At 47.0% G+C, this 13464-nt stretch overlaps 1 protein-coding gene across 1 annotated transcript in view; it reads left to right on the top strand.

Annotated features, from left to right (window-relative positions):
- APLF (aprataxin and PNKP like factor) overlaps nucleotides 1–13464 on the top strand; it is a 497521-nt gene that overhangs the window by 701 nt on the left and 483356 nt on the right. The gene's annotated exons all lie outside the window — the stretch shown is intronic.

The raw sequence follows: 13464 nt of genomic DNA, 5'->3' as shown, positions 1-13464 counted from the left end.
AAAGTTATACAAGTAGATGTGCTTAGGAGAGGGACATACTTTATAAGACAAATTAACAGAGAAGATTATGGGGCTCATTTTCAAAGCACTTAGACTTACAAAGTTCCAGTGCCGTAGCGAGGGCGGCTGACACCCGGGGTTCACCGCTGCGCACCCCCCTTGGCGCACGTGCACATCCCCCCTGGAGCGCATTTTTACCAAAGAGGGCGGGCGGGCAGCTCCGCCCTGAGTGCACGTCACTGGGAGCTGCTTCGGCTCCGCTGGTTCCGGGGCAGAGAAAGCAGTGAACCAGCGGAACCGACACCCCCCCCCCCAGCAGCGTGCACCCGGGGCAGACCGCCCCCCTTCCTACGCCACTGCAAAGTTCCATAGGTTACTATGTAATTTTGTAAATCGAAGTGCTTTGAAAGTATGCCTCTCTATATATTAAATAGCATTTGTAACGTTCTGCTTTCGTTGGGGTAATTTTCAAAGGGATCATATACATTTATCTTCCCTTTGAATATTGGTGTATCCTGTGTGCATAATTACTGCACCTGTTATGAATTTGCTCTCTGTGTCATGAGGAATGGCGAACGCAGGTCCATGTAACGATATTTGCCACCCTAGGTAAATTTTCAGCTTCCCCCTCCCCTCCTCCAATTAACTTTGAAGCCTGTAGGTGTTTTTATTCCTCCCTTGGCATTTTGATGATTAAGCTCAACAATCAAGATCAAACCAAAACTGCTCCTTTCCTGTAAAACCATATAATTGGAGATCATACATGTAAAAATGTTGATTTGTACACACACAGAGACAATGAAGTTGATTTCCAATCAGTCTAAGCTTCCTAAGCTGCTGATACTGGCCTCATCGCATGGGGAGGGGGGGGGGGGGGGGTGGAACTTGGTGCCCACCCACTTCTTGACTAGGCCCACCCAAAATCTGCTGTCTGGCTATGCCCTTGTTCCAACAGTCTTTTAGCTGGGTAAATGGCTATTAGAAAACTGCCTACCCTTTCTGTAGTATGTTCTGATTGTGCTCTGATGCTCAGAGGTAAAAGTGCACTAGAGGCCATTAGCGCAAGACTAGCGCCTGCGTTTACCAGCGCACAGTACATAAAAAGCCTTACTGCGGGAAATGAGCATGGGCAGGAACACTGCAAATCACAATGCAATGTATGCAGAAATATGTATGCGAGATGATCAAAAACAGTGCGCTTCACAAGGCGTAAGGATGCCTGGAGAGGCATTCTTCTGTTCTGTTCATCTCCCTCTGCCGCTGTGCATTTGAATTTCGGATGTTCTCCTTTTTCCTCCTTTTGGTGGTGGTCATATCCTTGGGCCCCGAAGTACCTGTCCTTCCTGCACATCTGCTTTCTATCTTGGTCCGAGAGCCGAGGGACAAGTGCTTGTCAAGACGCCCAATGAGAAAAGCTTTTTGGGGCTCGGTCCGGTCCTTTGACATCGACATCAGTACTGAGGTCAGCGACATTGCTGTTGACATCGAAAGGAGCATCAACGGGAAGAGAAGTAATGGCTGCTGGGAGACCAACTCACGCTGGGAGCAGTGAGGCGTTGAGTGGGTCTCTACCTTCCTCGAGGCCTCCTGTTATGCAGGTCCCCCGGTACCGACCTTCATTGGACCCGACCCCGAGGAGATGTGAGGATTCCATGTCCTCATCGGTACCGAGGAGTCTAGATGACAGGCGTCGAGTGAAGGCGAAGAAGCACCGTCATTGTTCTTCGACACACGGTACCGGGAGCTCCGGGGCGTCGAGAGAGTCGGCACCCATGAAGCATCGGTGCTGATGTGTCGGTCTCCTAGCAGTCCAGTACCTGCGAGCCTCCACGGATTCTGACACCGCCTGTTCCACTGACCCCGCAGCCTTCTTCGATGGCGGCTCTCGACGAGCGCATTCGGGCCTTGTTTCGAGAACTTCTGGAGGGACTGCTACGACAGTCAGCTTCGGTGTCGGGGGTGCTTGCGCCTTCTGTACCGTCTGCTGCACCGATGTCTGGCCCTTCTCCTGCAGTGAAGTCCCCGACTGCGGTGCCGCCTACGACATCGGTGTCATCTGCCACCCAGGTCGACTCTCCTTCGACGTTGGTGGACATTGTCATAGAGGACATTGTTCCTTGGCGTTGAGGCAGGTTCATTGTCAAAGTACCTTAACACAGGTTTTATCCGACACTGAGCAGGAGCGTTCGTGGGAGTCAGAGGAAGATCCCAGGTACTTTTCTTCTGATGAGTCCTTTGGGATTCCCTCTGATCCTTCCCCTCCGCCGGAGAGGAGACTATCTCCACTGTAGAGTCTGTCTTTTTCCTCTTTTGTCCGGGAAATGGCTATGGCTATTCCCTTCCCTGTGGAGGTTGAGGATGAGCCCAGGACTGAGGTGCTCGAGGTCTTGGATTATTCTTCTCCACCTAAAGAGGCAGTGACAGTTCCTCTGCATAAGGTACTGAAGGAAGTCCTTATGCGAAACTTGTCGGCCTCTCTGTCTGGCCCTGTGGCCCCGAAGAAAGCTGAATCCCAGTATCGGATCCACGGTGAACCTGGATTGATGAGGTCTCAGTTACCCCACAATTCCATGGTGGTGGACTCCACCATCAAGAGAGCCAGGAGTTCTAGAGACTTTGCTTCGGCGCCCCCAGGCAGAGAGGCTGGAACTCTTGATTCTTTTGGGAGGAAGACATATCAGGCCGCTATGCTCGCTGCCAAGATTCAGTCATACCAGCTCTTCACGAGCGTGCACTTGTGGGACTCGATACGGCAACTGTCGAGTTTGGTTGATGCACTCCCTACAGAGCTGGCCGAGCCTTTTCGCCAGCTGGTCAGGCAGCAGAAGGCGTGTCGGAAGTTCCTGGCCAGGGGTACATTTGACACTTTTGATGTAGCATCCAGGATTGCTGCTCAGGGTATAGTGATGCGCAGACTCTCATGGCTGCATGTCTCTGACCTGGATCATTCTGTCCAGCAGTGAATGGCGGATGTTCCTTGCCAGGGGGGACAACCTTTTTGGTGAAAAAGTAGAGGATCTTGTTGATCAGATCAAGAAGCAAAATGATGCTATGGATTTTCTCTCCCACCGAGTGCCTTCTGCTACTGCCTTCTCATCTAGGAGGTATTTTGGAGGGAAGAGAAGTGCTCCCTATTCCTATCCTAGGCACACTCCTGCTTCTCGGCAGGCTTCCCAGGCTCAACCCCAGCGTGCTCGTTCTCGTCAACAGCATGCGTCTAAGGCCCATACTGCTCCCCAGCAAAAGCAAGGGACGGGCTTTTGGCTGGCTCCAGTTAAGCATAGCCTCAATAAAAGTGTCTGTACCGGACAACTTGCCGGTCGGGGGGAGGTTGATATTTTTTCACCAAAGGTGACCTCTCATAACCTCCGACCGGTGGGTTCTTCAGATATTCCGGTTAGCTCCCAGCTCCCAGCACAAACAGGTACTTGCAGAGAAACTCTCCGTCCTTCTAAAGGCTCAAGCGGTTGAACCCGTTCCACCAGGGGAAGAAGGGTTGGGATTCTATTCCAGGTACTTCCTTGTGCAGAAAAAGACAGGGGGGATGCGTCCCATCCTAGACCTAAGGGGCCTGAACAAATTTCTAGTTCGAGAAAAGTTCAGGATGGTTTCCCTGGGCACCCTTCTTCCCATGATTCAGGAGAACAATTGGTTATGCTCTGGACATACATATCTCAATTTTTCCAGCTCACAGGAAGTATCTTCGGTTTCAGCTGGGAACACAACACTTTCAGTACCGTGTATTGCCTTTTGGTCTGGCGTCTGCGCCCAGAGTGTTTACAAAGTGTTTGGCGGTAGTAGCAGCGTCGCTACGCAGACTAGGAGTGCGTGTGTTTCCTTATCTCGACGATTGGCTGGTGAAGAGCGCCTCGGAAGCAGGCGCTCTACAGTCCATGTGAATGACTATTCAGGTGCTAGAGCTACTGGGTTTCGTGATCAATTACTCCAAGTCCCATCTCACCCCATTGCAGAGGTTAGAATTCATTGGGGCTCTGTTGAACACAAAGACAGCTTGAGCTTATCTTCCCGACGCAAGGGCAGACAACCTCCTGTCCCTGGTGTACAGATCATTGCTCGGCAGATGTTGAGGCTTCTGGGGCACATGGCCTCCACAGTTCATGTAATTCCCATGGCACATCTACATATGAGATCAGCTCAATGGACCCTAGCTTCCCAGTGGTATCAAGCTGCGGGAGATGTAGAGGATGTAATCCAACTGCCCACCGACTTTCGGAATTCCCTTCAGTGGTGGATGATTCGATCCAATTTAACCTTGGGACATCCATTCCAAATTCCTCAGTCACAAAAAGTGCTGATGATGGATGCATCCCTCCTGGGGTGGGGAGCTCATGTAGATGGGCTTCACACTCAAGGGGCTTGGTCCTTTCAGGAAAAAGATCTTCAGATCAACCTCCTGGAACTGCGAGCGATTTGTAACGCTCTAAAGGCTTTCACAGATCAGCTGTCAAACCAAATCATTTTAATTCAGACAGACAATCAGGCTGCTATGTATTACACCAACAAGCAGGGGGGCATTCGATCTCACCCTCTGTGTCAGGAAGCCGTTCAGATGTGGCTTTGGGTGCGCCGTCACGGCATGTTTCTACAAGCCACTTATCTGGCAGGTGTAAACAACAGTCTGGCCGACAGACTGAGCAGGATAATGCAACCTCACGAATGGTCACTAAACATGGGAGTAATCTGCAAGATCTTCCGAGCGTGGGGTACCCCCTCGTTGGATCTTTTTGCCACTCAGATCAATCACAAGGTCCTCAGTTCTGTTCCAGGCTTCAGGCCCACAACAGACTAGCATTAGATGCCTTTCTCCTACATTGGGAAACAGGCCTTCTGTATTTGTATCCTCCCATACCTCTAGTAGGGAAGACTTTGCTGAAACTCATGCAAGACCGTGGAACCATGATTCTGATTGCACCCTCTTGGCCTCGTCAGATTTGGTTCCCTCTTCTTCTGGAGTTGTCCTCTGAGAAACCGTGGAAAATGGAGTGTTTTCTCTCCCTCATCACCCAGAACGAGAGGTCACTTCTACATCCCAACCTCCAATCTCTGGCTCTCACGGCCTGGATGTTGAGCGCTTAGAAATTGCCTCTTTAGGTCTTTCAGAGGGTGTCTCCGGAGTATTGCTTGCTTCCAGGAAAGATTCCACGAAAAAGTGTTATTCTTTCAAATGGAGGAGGTTTGCTGTTTGGTGAGACAGCAAGGCCCTAGATCCTTTTTCTTGTCCTTCATGGGCCCTGCTTGAATACCTTCTACACTTATCAGAGTCTGGTCTTAAGACCAACTCCGTAAGAGTTCACCCTAGTGCAATTAGTGCTTATCATCGCCGTGTAGAGGGTAAGCTTATTTCTGGACAGCCTTTAGTAGTTCGCTTCATGAGAGGTTTGCTTTTTTCAAAGCCCCCAGTCAAACCTCCACCAGTGTCATGGGATTTGTTTGGAGTTCTGTGATTCTTTTGCTCTTCCCAACCCGAAGGAATCTTCCACACACTCGCATGGTTAGGAAGAGAAGAATTGGACGCCACACAACGATGAGAAAATTGTGCATTTATTTTTACTTACCAAGCTAGAAAAATAGACAGTCTATAATGCTTTTCTCATGGGAGTTACAAAGGCTGCACAGCTGCAATCTCTAAGTAATTCTCTGACTAGGTCCAGCTGACTCTCAGGTTATATGCTATCATCATATAGCTCTAACAGTTTGTTAGCATTAGTTTCGACCTCAATATTGCTAAACGTTGGTTGGTTTCGACAGCTGATCAAGATTATTAGGGAGATCTAAAGCAACATCATACTGATTAGCATTTTCCACTTGCTACATCAGGTTCCATTTTGCCAGCAACCATTTATCTCTGTTACCAGGCATGTAAACTGCAAAAAAGCCCCTAACCACATTCTTCAGTAAACACCTTCCATGGAAAATTGCTTCATGTTTCTCTTTCTGCAAAGCCTGTCAGCTCCTCACCAGGGCTTATGAGCCTCAGGGTCACACAGAGGCTATGATGTTTAGATTTAGCTGTTAGCTTCAGGCCTCTTGACCTAGAAGGGCCTAGATAGGCAATTATTTACATATCCCCCCTTGAAAGCCTGCATCAGCAAGGGCTTCACAAAAAGGGATACGTCATGTGAATGGCGTTGGGAAATTTTCCAATGCACATAACAGTCCAGTCCTGCTGCTGGAACTGTGGCTTGTCTTCAAATGCAATATGTTAGTGCCCTGGTCATAGGCTGTCTTAGGTTGCGAACACTCAAGTTCCCTTAGCAGGAAGGGAAGGAGGCGCTTTTACCTGTCCTGGCCACACAACCTCCAGAGCACTAAGATAAAGGCACCAGAGGGTGTATATTCTAAATGCCGTACAAGTGGGACAAGGGCAAACAAAGTAATGTGGTCGGAATGTGTATCTGATGAATAATTGGAAACCCCCATCCCTGGGGCCTCGTATAAATTGTAACTTTCAATATTCCCCATGGTTGCTGAGGAAGGGGACAAGGTTAGCAAGAAGAAGATAAGGCATACCCTATAAACTTATTTGCATATATGTAACGAAATAAAAACATAAAACAATAAGGCATAATAAACTTAAAACTACTATCCAGCTTATAATCGAAAGAGAAAAACGCCTATATTGCGACCCAAATCGGGAGATGGGCGTCTTTCTCCCGTGGGCGCCCAAATCGGTGTAGTCGAAAGCCGATTTTAGGCGTTTCCAACTGCAATCCGTCGCAGAAACTGGTAAAGTTGATGGGGGCGTGTTGGAGGCGTGGTGAAGGCGGAACTGGGGCGTGGTTATCGGCTGAGGAGAGATGGGCGTCTTTAGCTGATAATCGGGAAAAAAAAGGCGTTTTTACCTCGATTTTGGGTCACTTTTTTTGGACCCTTTTTTTTCACGAACAGGTCTCAAAAAAGTCCCCCTACTGACCAGATGACCACTGGAGGGAATCGGGGATGACCTCCCCGGACTCCCCCAATGGTCACTAACCCCCTCCCACCAAAAAAAAAACCCACTTTACAAACTTTTTTCCAACCTCAAATGCCGTACCCACCTCCATGACAGCAGAATGTGTTCTATCCTGTGACAGCCTTTCCCTGGTTCTGATGTGGCTCTCGGGTGAGTGTGACACCTTTTCTGTTATGTGCACTGCAGAGTCACATCAGCAATGCATTGTGGTGGGTGTAGGTTATTGGGCTCCGTGATTCCACTAGCTTGTGGCAAATGCTCACGATGTTGGTAGTTCGTAGGCTCTACTCCCATGGTGCTTTTCCCCCTGCTTACTGGGTCAGAGTGTGCCCTGTTTTGTTTCCGGTAGTCCATGAGGTAGTGGCCATTTTTGTAAGCCAGTTTTAGATCCCTTTCACATGTTAGCCACGTTACAGAACTTAGTTCTTACCTTGAATGTGGCTGAAAGAGGGCATTGTACAGCATTCTGCCAGCTCTGACCTACTGGTCATCTCAGTACCAGGGAGACTCGTTGCCAGTGGGGCACAACCTCTGATCTGCAGTTAACTGTGAGTAAGCGTGCTTATTCCAATAAAGGACGTTTTCGGAGAGATTAGTCTTCAGGTGTCAACTGGTGTGCCAATGTTATATAGCAGCAACAAGTCCTAGAGGCCTGCGTGTATGCAGGTCCCTGGAGCACTTTTAGTGGGTACCGCAGTGCACTTCAGCCAGGTGGACCCAGGCCCATCCCCCCCTACCTGTAACACTTGTGCTGGTAAATGGGAGGTCTGCAAAACCCACTGTACCCACATGTAGGTGCCCCCTTCACCCCTAAGAGCTATGGTTGTGTTGTACATTTGTGGGGAGGGGGGTTTGGGGGCTCAGCACCTGTGGTAAGGGAGCTGTGCATGTGGGAGCGTTGTCTGAAGTCCACCGCACTGACCTCTAGGGTGCCCAGTTGGTGTCCTGGCATGTCAGGGGGGCGAGTGTACTATGAATCGTGGCCCCTCCCACGACCAAATGGCTTGGATTAGGACGTTTTTGAGCTGGGCGTTTTTAGTTTCCATTATCGCTAAAAAAAACAAACGCCTAGCTGAAAAACGTCCATTTTTTCGAAAATGTGGTCTATCCCGCCTCTTCACGTACCTGTTTGTGGACATAGACGCCCATGGAGATAGGCGTTCGCGTTCGATTATGCCCCTCCACGTCTTATATTAAACCTAAAATTAACATGTCTTATAATAAACCTAAAAGTAATATGTTGTATAATAAAATCAATTATATATTGGTATGTAACTTTTCATGCAGGACAAAAGCTTGTCCTGTGGGCCTTATTTCTTACTATGAGCAGTTTCAGTTATATATTTTGGCAAGCTATTGCAGGTATGGGTTACATATTATCTTAAAAGTGGTCTTACACAACAGCATTCATATTTTCATATTCATCGCTAACATTACGGCCTTCGCTAACAGTATGGCCTATGTCATCATAGAGTCCAACTTTAGCATTGTGAATCAGTCTTTCATATAGCACATACTGTCCAGTGGGATTTTTCTTACTAAGAGCTGTTTCAATTAGGCATTCCACAAGTCACCTAACAAATGGTATAATGCAACAGCCTCAGACATTTCTAGTATAAACAAGATCAATGCTAATATAAAAGTAAAGCATAACAAAAGTCCAGGAAGATTCTAATGTCTTTTAAGTGAACTCAGGAAGTGTGATCCTGTAGCTTGGCTGCCGTAGCAGTTACAGCTTCAACTTTGAATGGATCAATGTAAACAGGATTCTTCCAGGTCTTATGGGTGAAGTATTTTCTGTGGATCAGGTCTGTTATTTTCAAGGCCTTGGGATTTTCTGAACTATCCAAACTATCCCCCCTTCTGTCTGGCAATTTCCTGAGAAATGTAAGACAGAGCCGTTATAAAAGATTGTAAATAGTACCAGTACAATGGGATGGGAGACCACAGGCATTAGAAAGATAAGGCATTAGTAAAAGTAGAAAACTAAACTATAGAAAACTAAAGTCCAGAATGTATATATATAAATGTCCATGTAACAGATGAATTAACAGCTGTCAGCATTGGTTCTCAGCATCTTCTCTTTTCTGGTAACGGGAAGATGCAGTTGTTCTATATGTAATTAATTGTGTATCTACTCTTGAATGACGCTTGACATGATGTAATATTGTAAGCCACGTTGAGCCTGCAAATAGGTGGGAAAATGTGGGATACAAATGCAACAAATAAATAAATAAAACTTGTCCTAAGAAAAGTAATTAATAGCTTGCATGATTTATTTATTTATTATATTTGTATCCCGCACTTTCCCACTAAAAGCAGGCTCAATGTAGCTTACATAGTAATAGGTAACACAGAATTTTGTTATGTAAAGTAGGAAATTAAGTATAACATAATAGAAGGATGGATGATAGATAAAAATAGTGCACCAAGTAATCAGGGAGGTACGTCTGTACCCCATTTATATAAAACAAAGCTGAAAAGACATAGAAAGCAAGGGAAAAGGGTAACATTCTGTTTACAATGAGTACCAAATTTTTAATATAAAACGGAGAAAAAACAAATTTGAGGAAGAATATATGAGATGTTAATACACTGAGTAAGTTTCAGGCAAGGGTGGTCAAGGGTAGAACCAAGGATACTGCACGCAGTATATGTAGGATAGAATAAAAATCAATAGTCATAACAAATATTCTTAGGAATAAAATGGGTCCTGCTGCAGATAACTCAAGCTAAACTTTAGTAAAAGACCCCCTAAGTTGGTTAACTGTAGCAGGTGTATTGTATGGATAGTAGGGTACAAGAAGTTGTATTCAACTATTAGCTAATAGACTGAGATGGTTCTGCCTTGGCCCAGAGAGTCTTTGAGCTGCAGGCTCGATCTTGCTGGGACCCATGGTTCTCCTTTGCGAAGGACTCTGTTTCCCTTTTTACGGTTCCTTTCTTTCTTCCCAAGGTGGTTTCTCCATTCAACATGAATCAGGAAGTCTGTTTGCCTTCTTTTATGGCAGATGGCTCTGATCCTGTGGATCGGAGGTTGCTGAAGCTGGATGTCCGGACATTCTTGCGGTATCTGAAAGAGATGAGTGACTTCCATGTTTCTGATCATCGCTTTGTTCTTTTCCATGGATCTAGGAAGGTTCAGATAGCCTCCAAGACCTCCACTGAGAGGTGGATCAAGGTGGTGATTGATGCTACCTACATTTGCAAAAATCATCCAGTTCCTCGAGACCTAAATGCCCACTCTACTAGGGCTCAGGCCATGTCCTGGGTGGAGGCCCAAGCAGTGACTCTAGAGGAGATTTGTAAATTAGCAATGTGGTCGTTGCTCCATTACTTTCTCAAATCCTACAGTTTGGACATGTAAGCCAGGGTCTGTTCGGACTTTGGCAGAGCCTTCATTAGGAGAACTTTGTCTGCTGTGGTATTTATTTTATTTATTTGTCACATTTGTATCCCACATTTTCCCACCTATTTGCAGGCTCATTGTGGCTTACATAGTACCGTACAGGTGATCGCCAATATCGGTATGAACAAATACAGAGTGATGTTGTAGTAGAGTACGGTTCATGTGTTGCAGATACGTTAGGGAATCGTAAGGGGGAAGAGTTAAGTTATGTCCAGTATGAGCTTTGGTTTCGTTGTGTTGCAGGGTTAAGGCATTTAAGTTGGATCGTTAGGGTATGCCTTTTTGAACAGGTAAGTTTTTAGTAATTTCCAGAAATTTAGGTGGTTGTTTGTTGTTTTCACAGTGCTTGGTAATGCATTCCATAGTTGTGTGCTTATATAGGAAAAGCTGGATAAATAGGTTGATTTGTATTTGAGTCCTTTGCAGCTTGGGTGGTGGAGGTTTAGGTATGTTCGTGTAGATCTTGATTCGTTTCTGGTTGGTAGACCTATGAGGTCTGTCATGTATCCAGGGGCATCTCCGTAGATGATTTTATGAACCATGGTGCAGATTTTGAATGCAGTGCGTTCTTTGATTGGCAGCCAGTGCAGTTTTTCTCGTAGGGGTTTGGCGCTTTCGAATCTCGTTTTTCCAAATATAAGCCTGCCTGCTGTGTTTTGAGCAGTTTGAAGTTTCTTTAGGATTTTTTCTTTGCATCCCGCGTAGATTCCATTATTGCAGTAGTCTAGCTGACTTAGTACCATGGTTTGTATCAAGTTACGAAATATTTCCCTCAGGAAAAACGGTTTTACTCGTTTGACCTTCCACATTGAGTGGAATATTTTCTTTGTTGTGACTTTCACTTGGTTCTCCAGTATGAGATTACGGTCAACAGTAACTCCGAGAATTTTTAGGCTGTCTGAGATAGGGAGGTTGTGATCTGGGGTGATTATGTTGGTGGGTTTATTCATGTTGTATTGGGATGAGAGAATGAGACAGTGTATTTTTTCTGTGTTAAGTTTTAGTTGAAATGCGTTCACCCATGAGTTCATGATGTTTAGGCTGAGTTTGATTTCATTGGTGATTTCTGCTAGATCATGTTTGTAAGTATCATGTTTGTAAGTATGGCCAGATGACTAGGAAGGTGAAATATTTATGTCTTGCCTGATGACTTCCTTTCCTTTAGTTGGCTGTACCAGTCTGCAACTCGCTCTCGAAAGACTAAGCCTGGGGTGCTCTGCTCTTGCCTTTTTAATTAACCCCCCCCCCCCCCCCAGTTTGGTTACTATATCCTGGAGTATGCTGGGTAGCGAGTGCCACTCTCTGTATTATGTTTGCTTTCTGATCATTGCAACTGCTGTGGTTGATGGGGCATGGGTGTGTATGTATGTTACAAAGGGACTATCTGCTACTTTGGCACATTGTAAGGAGGTTGGAGGGTCTAAGCAGCTCAGGAGGAGTTATGGGGCCAGACTACATTCCCCACAAGGCCCTGAGAGAAGGGATCGGGGTGGTAGGTCCCAAAACCCGGTATGGCCCCCACGTGGAAGGGAGGGGGGAAAGGACTGGAAAGAGCAGCTGCTATGGCAGGCAAGGGCCAGAAGGGGGAGCGGGGATGACAAAGCTCAATACCCTTGGGTTAGAAATCAATACAAGATTCCTTCCACCTGGGAGGGGGAGGAAGTCTCCAACCAACAGCCTAGCAGAGAAGGAGAATTAATGGAGTGCTTGGAGGAAGGAGAGGCTGGAGAGACCAACACACCAGGTTTGGAGGAGCCAGTTGACATGGACTGTAATTGTACTTTGGGGCAGAGTTGCAGGGACTGAAGGCAGTGGGTGGTCACAGGAGTCAATTAGCTGTGTTGTGGGCGGTGTACTGCCATTCTGCAACCACCCAAGCGGAAAGACTTTTAAAACTGAAACCCAGGCTGTTGAACTGGGGGAGAACTTGGATTTAAAGGGAAGTTTTTTTTCTTGTTGCTTTATTTTGGAAACTGAATGGGACTTTAACCCCTTGAACTGAGATTTTGTGGAGGAGGGGAAATAAACTGTTTGGAACTAAAAGCTGTGTTGTCTGGAAGGACTTTATTTGTGGACTGCTGAAGGGAGCCTACCACCCCTGAAGGTTTGCTACCGGGATGGCAGATATTACAGTGGCACCGCAGATGGGACTCGATTGAAGCTACCACAGAGCAGCTGGAGTGAAGCTGACAAGGCCACCCTTAGCAAAGCGAAGACCAGCGGTTACCCCAGGTAAGAGGTACCTGAAGGGGGATCAATGCTGGATTGAAGTGTGAAGCTAAGGGGGGAACACAGGTCATGCAAAGGAACCCAGGCGAGGTCGTGTAAAAGGGGAGTGGTGGGAGAAGAGCAGTACAAATTAGTAATTAGGAAAAAAAAAAGTGGTATCGCACTTGGTGTTTTTGGTTTTCTTTTCAGGGTATTCCAGACTGGCAGGATGGAGCAGAAAGAAATGCATCACTGGATGGCTGCGCAGTTTCAGAAGCAGCAGGATGGGGCTCAACAGGCCTTGCAGCAAGTGGTGGAAGCCGCCAAGGAACAGCATGTACCTCTGCTCCAGGCAGTGCAAGGTCAGGTGCAAGCCATAGGGAGCCTGTTGGATAAAGTTGCAGCCCCGAGTACAGTGGCCGGGTTACCCATGGGGGTAGGAACCCCTCTGTTTGGACCCTTTTCTTTGGGACGAATGGGGGAGGGTGATGATGTGGATGACTTTATTGCTACATTTGAGAGGATCGCAAGGGCAGTGCAATGGCCGAAAGAACAGTGGGCTGTTCGACTGGCAGGAAGCCTAGCTGGGGAAGCTCTGGCTGCATACCGGGCCATGCCTGCAGACAGCTCCATGGATTATGAGCAGGTAGTGGCGGCCATTAAAAATAGATTAGGTCTTACTAGAGACCATTATAGAAGACATTTTAGGGAGACTACTACGGGGAGGGAACTGCGGCCCCGGGCTTTTGCCCAGAGACTGAAAGACTTAGCCTATAAATGGCTGGAGCCGCAACAGAAGACTGCAGAACAGGTGGTGGAGGAGATTATAGTGGAACAGTTTTTGTTTGCCATACCCACCCCAGTGTGCGAGTGG

This window comes from Microcaecilia unicolor, chromosome 3 (assembly GCF_901765095.1).
Source record: "Microcaecilia unicolor chromosome 3, aMicUni1.1, whole genome shotgun sequence".
In the NCBI taxonomy this organism is placed as follows: domain Eukaryota; kingdom Metazoa; phylum Chordata; class Amphibia; order Gymnophiona; family Siphonopidae; genus Microcaecilia; species Microcaecilia unicolor.
The sequence above is the reverse complement of the archived record's forward strand: the minus strand, read 5'-3'. Positions and strand labels throughout refer to the sequence as shown.